Source organism: Caretta caretta, chromosome 8 (genome assembly GCF_965140235.1).
Source record: "Caretta caretta isolate rCarCar2 chromosome 8, rCarCar1.hap1, whole genome shotgun sequence".
NCBI lineage: Eukaryota > Metazoa > Chordata > Testudines > Cheloniidae > Caretta > Caretta caretta.
The window spans coordinates 53,888,890-53,901,167 of NC_134213.1; positions in this window are offsets into that span (position 1 = coordinate 53,888,890).

Consider the following 12,278-nt stretch of genomic DNA (forward strand, 5'->3'; position numbering starts at 1 on the left):
GTAAGTGTCCTTTGAAGCCCAGTCCCCAGGGCAGCTCCTGGAGTCCCCTGTTGAGGGCAGACGTGCGTTTCCCAGCCTCCAGTTAGAGCCTGGCAACAAGGTTGCTTTGACAATGCTTAAAAAAGAAAAGGAGGACTTGTGGCACCTTAGAGACTAACCAATTTATGTGAGCATGAGCCCAGCTGTAGCTCACGAAAGCTCATGCTCACATAAATTGGTTAGTCTCTAAGGTGCCACAAGTCCTCCTTTTCTCTTTGCGGATACAGAGTAACACGGCTGCTACTCTGAAACCTTTAAAAACAAAAACACCCGCACAGCCATAGCTTGCATTAGTTCTAGTGCCCTCACGTGTTGGCGTAGGGACTCAACATGGGAGAAGAGAGAGCCCTGGGTTCAGGGGGTTGCCTTTTACTATCCCTGTGAAAATCCACCCAAATTTGGCCAGTTATAAACGTCTGCAAACAGCCAGTAGCACATGGCTCAGTAGCGTTTAAGAGGTGAAGGTCTCCTTTTTTGCCAGCCCCACAGTGTTCTCCAGGCAGAGCTCTCAACAGTACTGCATTGAATAAGTACATCCTGTGCTGGGCCCGCTCAGCCTCTTTGTCCTGTGTCACTGCATTCCCAGCTGGTCGTCTACAGAACCAAGTTTGCCTGCACTTTTGGAACCCTGCTCCTCAACCCCTCCCTCAGGAGCAAAGAGAGGCCTGGGCGGAAACAAGGGGAGCTGCCCCAGAGCCAGGAAGGGTTTTTTGGGGTTTGTTTTTAGTTTGGGGGCAGGCAAGAGGGGAAGTTCCGAGCTGACATGTTAGTTCCAAAACAGGAAGGGGAAGAGTGAGTGGAGCTGGATTTGCTGGGCTCTTTCTGCTTACTCTTATCTCCTTGTGAAAAAATGGTTCCACTCCATGCCCCTTCTTACCTTAAATCTCTTGTTGGCTCCTACACAGCTCCTCTCACAGGTCTCTCTCTGCTCCTTGGACAAGAGTGAGGTAGAGGAGCAAAAGGCCCAGAGCAGCAGCAGCTGCAGGGAGTTTCTGGGACCTAGGAGGACAATAGAGAAACAGTAGCAAGGTAGAGAGGGCGCAGCTGGCAGTAACTGGACAGAAGAAGATGCATTCACTGTGTGCGTGGCAGCACTGTGTGTATGGTCAGGGAGGGTGCTCTTAGGGAATGAGCATGTACCTGTGTGTGTGGATATATATATATATGGAGCTGCATTCGTTACATTTGGGGAGATCGTAGATGGGGTCACCACCACACCTGTCCCCATCACCAAAATGTGCAACCCCTGTGTTATTTCTGTGTTGTGTCATAAATGGCATACTGTTTTTCAGGATGCTTCCTCACTGTGTGAACTAAATAAACTAATTTTGCAATCTGTATCATTTTATTCATGTGGTTTATTTAATTCACACAGTGAGGAAACATCCTTAAAAGCATTTTATATTTTAAAAACATAGATTATGTTTTTGTGGTGCAACATGCAACCTTTTGGTTATTTGTTACACTATTCTATGGATACATGTCAGCTGCACTGAACCTGCTCTGTTCAGGGCTCTCAGCTGTTACAAGGCATTGTGGGAAAGAATTTAAATATAGAGGTCATCTGTTAAGAGGAAAGTTACCTGAAGTAATGTAGTCCAATGTAACATTGATAAATATACTTATATTAGTCTTTTGTTCCTACCAATTTGCTGTGAACCCGCCAGTTATGTCCAATTATGCCATTGCATTCAAAACTTTGACCTAAAAAAGTATAGTATATATTAATTTCCAAATTAATTCCACATTAATTTTTAAATGCATCCTTATTTTCAGAATGTTAAACAGAATTTTTTAACATTTCGGTTGAGAGCCTTAAAACTTTTACACACCGTATTTTGGTGCTAAACACAATATCGAAATGGTGAACCAATATCAAAAGGTTACACTTTCTCTTCAAGCAACACTAGTCACTTATTTGTAATATAGTGCATATAGTGTTGTGGTGTATAGATGCTGCTTGTAACTATTAGAACTGGGAGCACTGGCTGTTGGGAGTCTGACAGGACAGGAAACAGGAAGGCGGGGGGAGTTGAGGAGGCTGAGTGAGAGCTACTGAGGGTGCAGCATCAGCTTGGTAAAGAGGTTTCCACTTTAAAAATGAAGTCCTGTTGAAGTTTGTTAGTAGCTTGCCTGATTGCCACAACATTTTGGCGACGACGATGGATCATCTGCCTCTGAACCCACCTGCACCCTTTCTGCAAAGCCCAGTTGAGCCTCCAATTGCTTTTACTGCCTGGATCCATATGTTTGCTTGCAATGAGTGCTACAGAGATTTCTGCAGTAAGAAAGCGTGCTCTGCTAATCCACTGCCTTGGAGCAGAAGGATATTTTACACTTTTCCCCTTGCAGATGATAAATATGAGACTGCACTCTCTGCATTAAAGAACTTTTTTGTGCCAAAAGTAAATGTAGTAGCTAATCGCTACAGATTTTGTCAGCGTGAGCAGAAAACAGGGGAGACCACAATGCAGTATGTTCCTTCCCTGAGGAGTCTGATTGTAACTTGTGACTTTGGGAATATGGCAAATGTGATGATTAGAGACTAGCTCATTGAGAAAAAAACCATGCTTCATGTAAGAGAATGCATACTTCTAGAATCACAACTTACACTAGAAAAAGCAATAACCATTGCTACTCAGATTGAGTCAGCTACAGCAAAGCCAAAATAATGAGCATGGATACAGGAGGCACAGTCCAGGCTGTGACTCCTTTGCAGAAAAGTTCACTATCGCTGCAGACAAACTATTACAAGTGGAAAACTAATGAAAAACCACTGAATCAGCAAATTCAAAATACAGTAAAAGCATGCTTTCGCTGTGGATCCCCACAACACCTTGCAACATTTTACACAGAAGGTCATCCCTATATTACCCTCAAGCCAATGGGGAAATGGAACGGTTTAACAGAAGTTTGCAAGCTACACAGGATGTCTGGCAAAAGTAGCTTAGTGCAATTCATTGCAAAAAGATTGGGCATTTTGCTAAAGTATGTCGCAGCAGCCAGTTCAATCAACAGGTGCATGCAGTTACAATACAGACTAACACAACTGCTACTCTGAAAACTATACAATTAAGTTGACCTAATTTACGTTGGCATACCGCTGCTTCAGAGAGGCCTGAATATCTATATCCTAACACTACTCTCTTTCAATTATGAACCGGAATATAAGCCTGGAAACAAAAATGTGGTAGTTGATTGCCTTTGTCGCCTGCCTTTGCCTTCACCAGATGGCCCACTGGAGGATGTAGTAGTTGCGCTTATTACAAGCACTCTTACTGCAGTTACAAGAGAACAATTTCAAGGTGCTTGTTCAGCATCTCCAATTCAACAAAAACTACGGGAATTTCTGACAAAGAGATGGCCCAGTAACCCTAAAAACCTTGACCCAGTTTTGCTGCCTTATTTTAGAGTTCAGGATGAACTTTCTTTGCTTGATGGCTGTGTGCTATGAGGTACACACTGGCTACTTGTGCCAGAAGAATTATAGTCAAAACTCATACACCTGGCACACGATACTCATCAAGGAATTGTCAGAACCAAACAACGACTACGGGATCTGTATTGGTGGCCAGGGATGGACTCTCAAACTGAAGCACTCATAAAATCCTGTGTCACTTGCCAAATGCATGATAAGACAGCAGTGACATGTACCCCTCCATTACAGCCTGTTCCTCTTCCTGTATCTGCATGGGAAAAATTGGTGACTGACATTGTAGAACTCTTTGATACTGCTCCAAGTGACTGCCGTTATGCTATCACTTCAATAGACTATTTCAGTAAATGGCCTGAGGTAGCGTTTACATTGCAAATCTCTTCTGCAAAAGTAATTAAGTTCCTCTCTTCAGTTTTTAGCAGGGAAGGTAACCCCAAATAACTGGTTTCAGATAATGGTAGTCAATTTACTTCCCTGGAGTTTGAAACTTTTCTAGCAGAGAGGAACATTTTACACAGAAGGTCATCCCTATATTACCCTCAAGCCAATGGGGAAATGGAACGGTTTAACAGAAGTTTGAAAGAGAGTTTGCAAACGGCTAAACTGGAAGAGCGATTGTGGATAACCTTCACTACTGATTTCTTGCAAGCATACTGGGCTACACGACAAGCCACAACGTAAAGATCACCGACTGAGTTACTGCATGGGAAACAGATGAATACTAAACTGAACATTGCTGGATTGTTAAAGGCACAACCTGATGCCCCATCCGAGGATGATGTGAGAAAAACAGTTGAACAGAACCAAGCAAAGTATAAGGCTTTCACAGACAAGCAGTGGGGTGCTAAGGAACCAAAGTTTGAGTGTGGTTCCTTCGCTGAAATACGAAAACCTGGAATTTTACGCAAATGGGACCATAAATTTACAGCTCCTCTTAAAATCATAGAGAAGAAGGGACCTTACACCTATGGACTTTCTGATGGGTGGGTATGGAATGCTTCTTATCTTGCACCTGCCTATGCACCAAGAGGACATTATGCCAACATCCAGTCTGCATTGGATGACTTCACCGTAGTATCAACCAACATTGCACATTGCACCGGGGGCTTGAGAGATGGCCTGTTAGACCCAGACCACCACCTGCCTGGCCTAGAGACTATGTTATGTAGTATCTACAGTGTTTTCAGTGTAATATTTCTGCCAACACTAAAGTGTCTTGTTTCATTTTTGTTCCTGTGGTTAGAACAACGTTTATTTTAATTGGGAGAGTTTCTTAAGAGATGAGGGAATGTGGTGTTTAGATGCTGCTTGTAATTATTAGAACTGAGAGCACTGGCTGTTGGGAGTCTGAAAAGACAGGAAACAGGAAGGAGGTGGGGGAGTTGAGGAGGCTGAATGAGAGCTACCGAGGATGCAGCAGCAGCTTGGTAAAGAGGTTTCCACTTTAAAAATAAAGTCCTGTTGAAGTTTGTTAGTCCCTTGCCTGGTTGCTACAACAAGTGTTTAATTCTTTACCTCCTGCTAAACCCTATTAAATATGTACTGCTGCTGCTCCTCTTCAGGATTTAGGTCCAGTTTCTCTTTGGATGTGATTAGATCTGTTATCTGGAAATAGATCAGCTCAAGTTGCTCCCGTAAGTTGTACCTTGTATGATGATGCTTCTAAAGAATTTATTTAGTTCTGTCCCTTTCTTTGAATTATACAGATGTTAAATACAGTTATGAGCAGTGGTGCACCTGCAGACATTGTTCCTGAGAGGTAACTGTAAACTCCTTATTTGTAGGGAAGAAACTCAGCAAGTTTGTGTGTGTGTGGTGGGGTTGTTTGAGGGCTTTGGTGGGCAGTGATTCTGAGGGAATTTTTGACCTTGTTTAGAATAAGATTTTAGAGTGATATGTGAACATGTTAGCTAACGTGTAAAGGTCTAATCTAGGCAAAGAGGTGTGCCTTTAACATGTGTCAAACCAGTCAAATTAAAGCCTAGGGGAGAGCCCTTAACAAAACAAGACTTTTGGTTGGTGGGGAGGGGTAAAGAGGGGAATTCTTTGTGTGTGTGTGTTTTGCCAAGGGGACGGATACTTGCCATTTCAGTTTTCAGCTTTTATCTCTTCAGGACTTGAACACACCCTGTCCAGGGTTCCTGCCCTTTCACAGGCCCATTTCTATGCTGTTGTCCACAGCTTTCTTCTGTTCTTGAATTGCTCTGGTCTCCCATTTGGCAATTGGATTCATTACATGAATAAAATTATTGAATTACTGCAGGACAAGATGCCTGAAATGTATTGAAATGTGAGAATAAGCAAGCTTCACCATCATGGCTGATAACACCGACATCACTTTCCAGAATCTCAGGCTCTGCTTTCACTGCCTGATCCTGAAAGATACCCTGACCAGACTGGGCCAGCGAGAAGCAACTCAGTAACATCACCATCCTATCTCTATCTGGTTCTACTAAATCCTGAACAACACCTGCACCTGAGATTCCTGCTGTCACCCCTTCCCTAATAGGTCATTTTTCATTCCCTATCTTTCTCTTTTGCCTTGAAGTTCTGGCTAATAAGAATCTGGCATAACCAGCCAAGACAACTATGATGAGTTTTCCCGGGGTGCAACCTGGAACTGCGGTACCACTGAGCCCTCTGGCTTATCAACCTGGGCTCCCTCTCACACTGTGATGTTGTGACAAGCTGCAAACCTCTCCAGGTACTGCATTTACACAAACATCAACAGACAGGGACACACCCAGCCATAGGCGCCGACTCTGTGGCTGCTCCGGGCTTGAGTAACCACAGGAAGAAAATAGTGGGTGCTCAGCACCCACCAGTGGCCCCACCAATCAGCTTGTCCCCCCTCCCTCCCAGCGCCTTCCGGCCTGCCACAGTCAGCTGTTCAGCAGCATGCAGGAGGCGCTGGAGGGAGGAGGCAAAGTGAGGGCAGGCTGTGCTTGAGGGAGGAGACAGGGTGGTGGTAAGGCTTGAGGGAAGGGTTGGAGTGGGGGCATGGCCTGGGGGAGAGTGGGGGTCGAGCACCCCCCAGGAAATGACAAAGTGGGTGCCTGTGCACCCAGTTGTGTTACATGAATGCTTCTCCCAGCCGCTCATGAACCAACAACAGAGAGGCTCCAACCAATTCCCCACACATCCCCAACCTAGGACTCCAGAGCTGTACCACCTAGCCCTGGTCAAAAGCCTGACCGGTGTAAGTTTACTACCCAGTCCGCCACTCACTCAGTGTGGAGAGGACATGCACCAGCTTTTGTACACTGAGCAAGGATTTCCCCAGCACTTCAAGCAAAGTACACTGGTTTAGGTAAAATATAAAACAGATTTATGTCATGAATACTCAATGAGCCTCATGAGGGGCACGCTAAGTTGACCAGAGAGAGCTGGGGGAGTCCTCTCTCCCTGCCATAGTCCTGAAGCACCCTCCTGCATCCCAAACCCATCGTTCCTGCCCCTACCCCAGAGCCCGCGCCCCCTGCCGGAGCCCTCACCCTGCATCCCAGCCCTGAGCCCCTCATCCCTAGCCCCATCCTGGAGACCACACCCCCAGCTGGAGCCCTCATACCCCTGCACCCCAACCCTGATATATTAACACTAGATTGTATTCAGAAGCTGAGCCAGTAACTTCCTAACCTTTTGGTGTAGGTTTTTATTTATGTATTTGTAATTCTAGTTTAAACCTGTACCAGTTTAGTAAATCTATGTAGATGTTGTAGTTGAAAATCATTCTAGACTCTGTTAAGCAGCGGTCCCTTTTTGTTTCATTTTTAGAAGGGTCTGAGTCATTGTAACCTTGCATTTAAAAATAAATAAAGCATGTGCAAAATGGATAGGAGCTTTGAAGCATCGTTTATCAGGACAGGACTGCTGCAGTTTGAGATGACAGAGACCTATTTCATGCCCACCTCCCTGCAATAGTGGGATATAGTCCCCAGAGAGAGGATGTGTAGATTGGTAGACTTAAACTGAGCCAAAGAATCAAAAAGAACCAATGCTTCTATGCTCCTTGATTGTATTAATGTATGTGTGGCCCTATCTACCTGCTATGGACATTTTCTTACACTTCATAGTTGCTAACAGCACAGGTTCAGCTTCCCGGGTGTTAACAACAACACTGGGCATCCTAGTATAGATTGGTCACTGGCTGCCATGGGCATTTGCATATCTAATTGAGGCTATGTTAAAAATACCGGCAGCCCACATATGCTAGAGTAGCCTAATGCTGGTTGAGAGGAAGTGGTATTAGCAAGGGGGAGGGCTCTCTGTGTGTGTTTGTGTGTGCGAGAAAGTAGGAAGGGCCTGGTTTGCTGGTGTGTTTTCCAGCCAAAAGGCGATGTCATTAGGGTGACCAGATGTCCTGATTTTATAGGGACAGTCCCGATTTTTGGGCCTTTTTCTTATATGGGCTCCTATTACCCCCCACCCCGCGTCCTGATTTTTCACACTTGCTGTCTGGTTACCCTAGATGTCATGAATTCTCAATGAGCCTCATGAGGGGCACGCTACGGTCTCCTTCACTGGATGATGAACGCAAATTTAAACAACAACAAAAATCAGTGATGTGCCTAGCCCTCTTTAGTTGTTATTTACACCGCAAGCTGTGTCCTGTCCGAGTTTCTTTTATCTTGTATTGTTTTTCCTTCCAGGCGGGGCTGTGGCTCCCTGCTGATTTAATCTTTTAGGTTTTCTTCCTCCATCATCTCCTGCTGCAACGATTTCGATGTCGCTTGCAAAAAGGCCACCTTTGTCTGAGAGCCCTTCCTCCTCCCCCTGTCGAGGAGCTATTTTGGGAAACAGCAGCTGAGCTGGAGGATTCTTAATTGTTTGTCAACCCCTTCCAGACCCGTTAGATCACATGCAGAGATTAGAGTGCATAGTCACACCCTTTCCTCCGCCTCCTTTTCCTATCCCCCTGTGACCTGTGAGGAAGTGGGGAATACCCCCTTTCCAGGCGGGGAGAGAGACACAGAACACCACACATTGACACACAGTCACAAACAACAGACATACTTTGTAATCAACCACAGCTATGAGGATAACACTGAGACGTTCAGCACAGAGGTGCACCCTATCTAACCAGTCCAAGTTCAAAGAAAGACCCTGACACATCCAGAGACACAGCACACGCTAAACCAATCGTGGCACAGGCTATGAAGCACAGAAACACTCTAAAACCTATCACTGCCCAGAAAGAAACACCCACACACATTCCCACTAATCAAAGCAGAGAGAGACTTCTCACACACATACAACCACAATCCCAGAGACAGGCAGACAGACAACAAAGCCACCCAGGGCTCTGACCTCAAAAGCCACCATGTGACTCTGTCTGAAACTTACTGCATTACATCAGCCTGGGAACGAAAGAAAAGCCCTGAGACCAAAATATTGGCCTTCTTAAAAGGGCAATCACATCCATAGTTTTAAGGAGGACTGGACTGTTTCCTTGAGTGCTATTCCCCTCTGCCTTCTTGCCTGGCTTGCAGATGTCATAGAGTTGTGGGAAGGGCATGTTTAAAGTAAAACCCTTTTATTTTGTGAAGTCTTAAAGTGCAGGACCCATTTAGGATCATGACATATGCTGTAGTAGAATTGGGAGAGCCTTTGTGCAGGCTCAAAACAGGGTTTGTCCAAGCACTGGGCAGCTGTGATTTAGTTCTATGGAGATAGGTGACACTGGAAATATAAAGCAAAAAGAAAAGGATTAAATTTAAGGCTATATGATAGTTGAGACTTATGTAGCACTTTCCATGCAAGGATCTCACAGCGCTTTATGAGCAGTGATTAATTTTGCCTTTCCCCTCTATGTGACTGGTGATGTTATGACTATTTTAGAAATGGAGAAGCAGGCAAAGAAGTTAAGACCAACATTTTCAAAAGTGGCCGCTGACTTAGGATACCTTAATTTTTGAGTGTCCAACTTGACACACAAAATCAGTGCCCACTTTTGAAAATATAGCTTAGTGACTTGCCCAAGGTCACACAACAAATCTGTGGTAAAACTGAGAATACCTGTCCAGGAACCTAATCATCTGTCTCTGCATCTCCTGCTCTGAAGCAATAGATGGTGCTTTCCCTCCAAATACCTGTCAGCTTTTCCCATGAGGGCAGGATCACTGCTTACTAGCTTCCTCCACTTTTTTGTTGCCCTGCACATGGCCTGTTGGGCCATCAGAGGCAAGTTGCTCCTTGTGCTCCTTCCCTTTTTCTCCTCTCCTCTCTTCTCTTCTCTTCTCTCCAGTGAGGAAGCTGATAACATCTGATGTCAAATGAAATGAGTCAGTAAAGTCAGTGGTATAAATAAATCTCTGGTGTAGCTTCTCTGAAGCCAGTCAAATTAAACCCAGGATGAAAATGGCCCTATACACTAATTGAAATCACGTGCTTACCTTATATGTGCCCAGGCAAATCAGCAGCTGCCTTCCAAAAGTGTCAATGACTAACAAAGATGCAAGGCAGAGGAGAATTGGGCCCGGAAACTGAATCTATTGCAGAAACATGAGTAGAGAGAGTCCCAAGCTGCAAAGTTCAGGTGCACTGATCATCAAGAGGGAGCTTATGCCAAGCCCCTTATTAATAGAGTTGACCTTTGGTCCTTGTAAAGGATCACAGTTTACTATTTGTTTTGTAAAAGGAAGGCTTGAGCTCTTTTTCTTGGGAAGTAAAATGTGTACCCACACAAACTGTTTGCTAAGGCTGAAAGGAAGGGGTAGCTGGGCTCAGCTTCTGCAGCAAGACGCTGGAGGTGGAACCTAAAGATTTCTCCCCATGTTCACACACCACATACAGGTTTCAGAGTAGCAGCCATGTTAGTCTGTATCCGTAAAAAGAAAAGGAGAGTACTCCTTTTCATTTTACACCACATACAGTTTTTATAGGAGATGAGTCAGTTCAGTTTGGCAGGTATCCCACACAATCATCTCACTAACCTTCTCCAAAATCTTGCTTTGTACTTAGTCATGTGATAGTTGTAGACAGAAATTGGTTATACTTGGTGACCAAAAATTGGTTGAGGGAGTTGCATGAAGGGGAGGGCTCTTTCCCCAGGGAATATCACTTTCATTGCTCACTGAGGCAGGAAATATCTGTGGGAGCCGTTTCTTAAAATGTTGGCAGCTTATCACTGTTGGATGTGGCTCCAGCTTCAAGGGCTGGGGAAGTTTATATTGAAGTCTTGGCCCTTCTCTAATCTTGACTCATGTTGGGGTATGTCTCACTGCAATTAGACACCCGCGGCTGGCCCACATCAGCTGACTTGGGCTAAGGGGCTGTTTAATTGTGGTGTAGACTTCAGGCTTGCGCTGGAGCCCGGGCTGTGGACCCTGCAGCCCAGCCCCAAATGTCCGCAATTAAAAAGCCTCTTAGCCCAAGCCCTGCAAGCCCAGTCAGCTGGCCTGGGCCAGCCGTGGCGGATGTCTAATTGCAGTGTAGACATACCCTTAAGGTCTTTTGGGGAATCACTTGGTGACAAATAAAATGAGTCAGTAAATAATAAGGGCTGGATCCAGTGGCCTTTACCCAGGTGAAGGTGCCACTAAAAGTCTTCTCCAGCCATCTTAGGGATTCTGGGGTAAAAGAACCACATTCCTACCAACACTAACTGCATCATATGTCAGGTATATGGCATCAGGAAATCATACAGGAATTTTACCTGGATAAAGACTATAAAATCAAGTCTAATTATTCTAACTGGAATCATCTCTTTGAATGACATCACAGCCTCAGATCCTGCAAGTTCCAGAATCTGAATGTGACTCGTGGTGTCACCAAAAAAATGTAAATTAGTTTGTGACTGCATAGCATGATGTCACATCGTGGACTTATTTCAATGTGTCACAGACAGACAAATAAGGCTGTTATAAACAGCAGCAACGCAAACCCCAAACATCCAGGCCTAGAATCAGCTTTGCTAATTAAACCCTGACTCAAGTACTTACACCATAGAACTGTAGCCTTTCCAAGGCAGGGGATCAGATTCTGTGGGTCTGGGAATTTGAGACAATTCTTTTCCTTTAGACTATCATTTTTCTCTACTATTATCCTGATTTCTTCTCCCTCCCAGTTTGCCAGAGACCACGTGTGGGGCATAGAACTCATGTGACAGTGAGCTTCTCCATAACTCAAGAAGGGCTGGAGGCACAAAAGAGATAGAAATAATTTTCAAGTCACAAAAGAGTTTGTGTACCATTGTAGATGTTACAAATTGCCCATTTTGAGGCTATGATGTTATACTAATGGGGAGGGGGAATTGTGGCAGTCTTGTGGAAAGGGGGAAAATTGGATGCCAAACCATGAACTGTGCTTTGTTTAGGAGACGGTTCCATTGTTTTCAGGAGGAAAATCTCATAGAGCAGTATTTTGGACTTTAAATATAGAGTTGATGAGCTAGAGGAGAACATGAAGTTGAGGGTCTTTTGTTAACTCCTCCAGTGTAAGATGCTTTCTGATGATTTACGGCTTATTCCTCCCTTGGTTTTTATTACTGTCAGAATCAACTGCACCTTCAGAAAGCCAGAATTTGGTGGCAGTTCCTATTGCCAGTGAACATCAGCTCTCAGGACAGGAGTCACTGGCACGCAAAAGCTGATATTTTGTGGGTTGGAAGGGTGGGAACACAACCAAAGGAATGGAAATGAATTCAGTAAATAAATGGGAGTTCACATATGTTATCATGGAGAAATTCCATCACTGCCACATCTGCCTATTTAGGAAGGACAAGTCCCTCATTTTCAGCTGAATAATTACGCTAATTCTCCACTCTGTTCCTCTGAAAAGCTTTCCTTGTCCACTGCATTTCAGT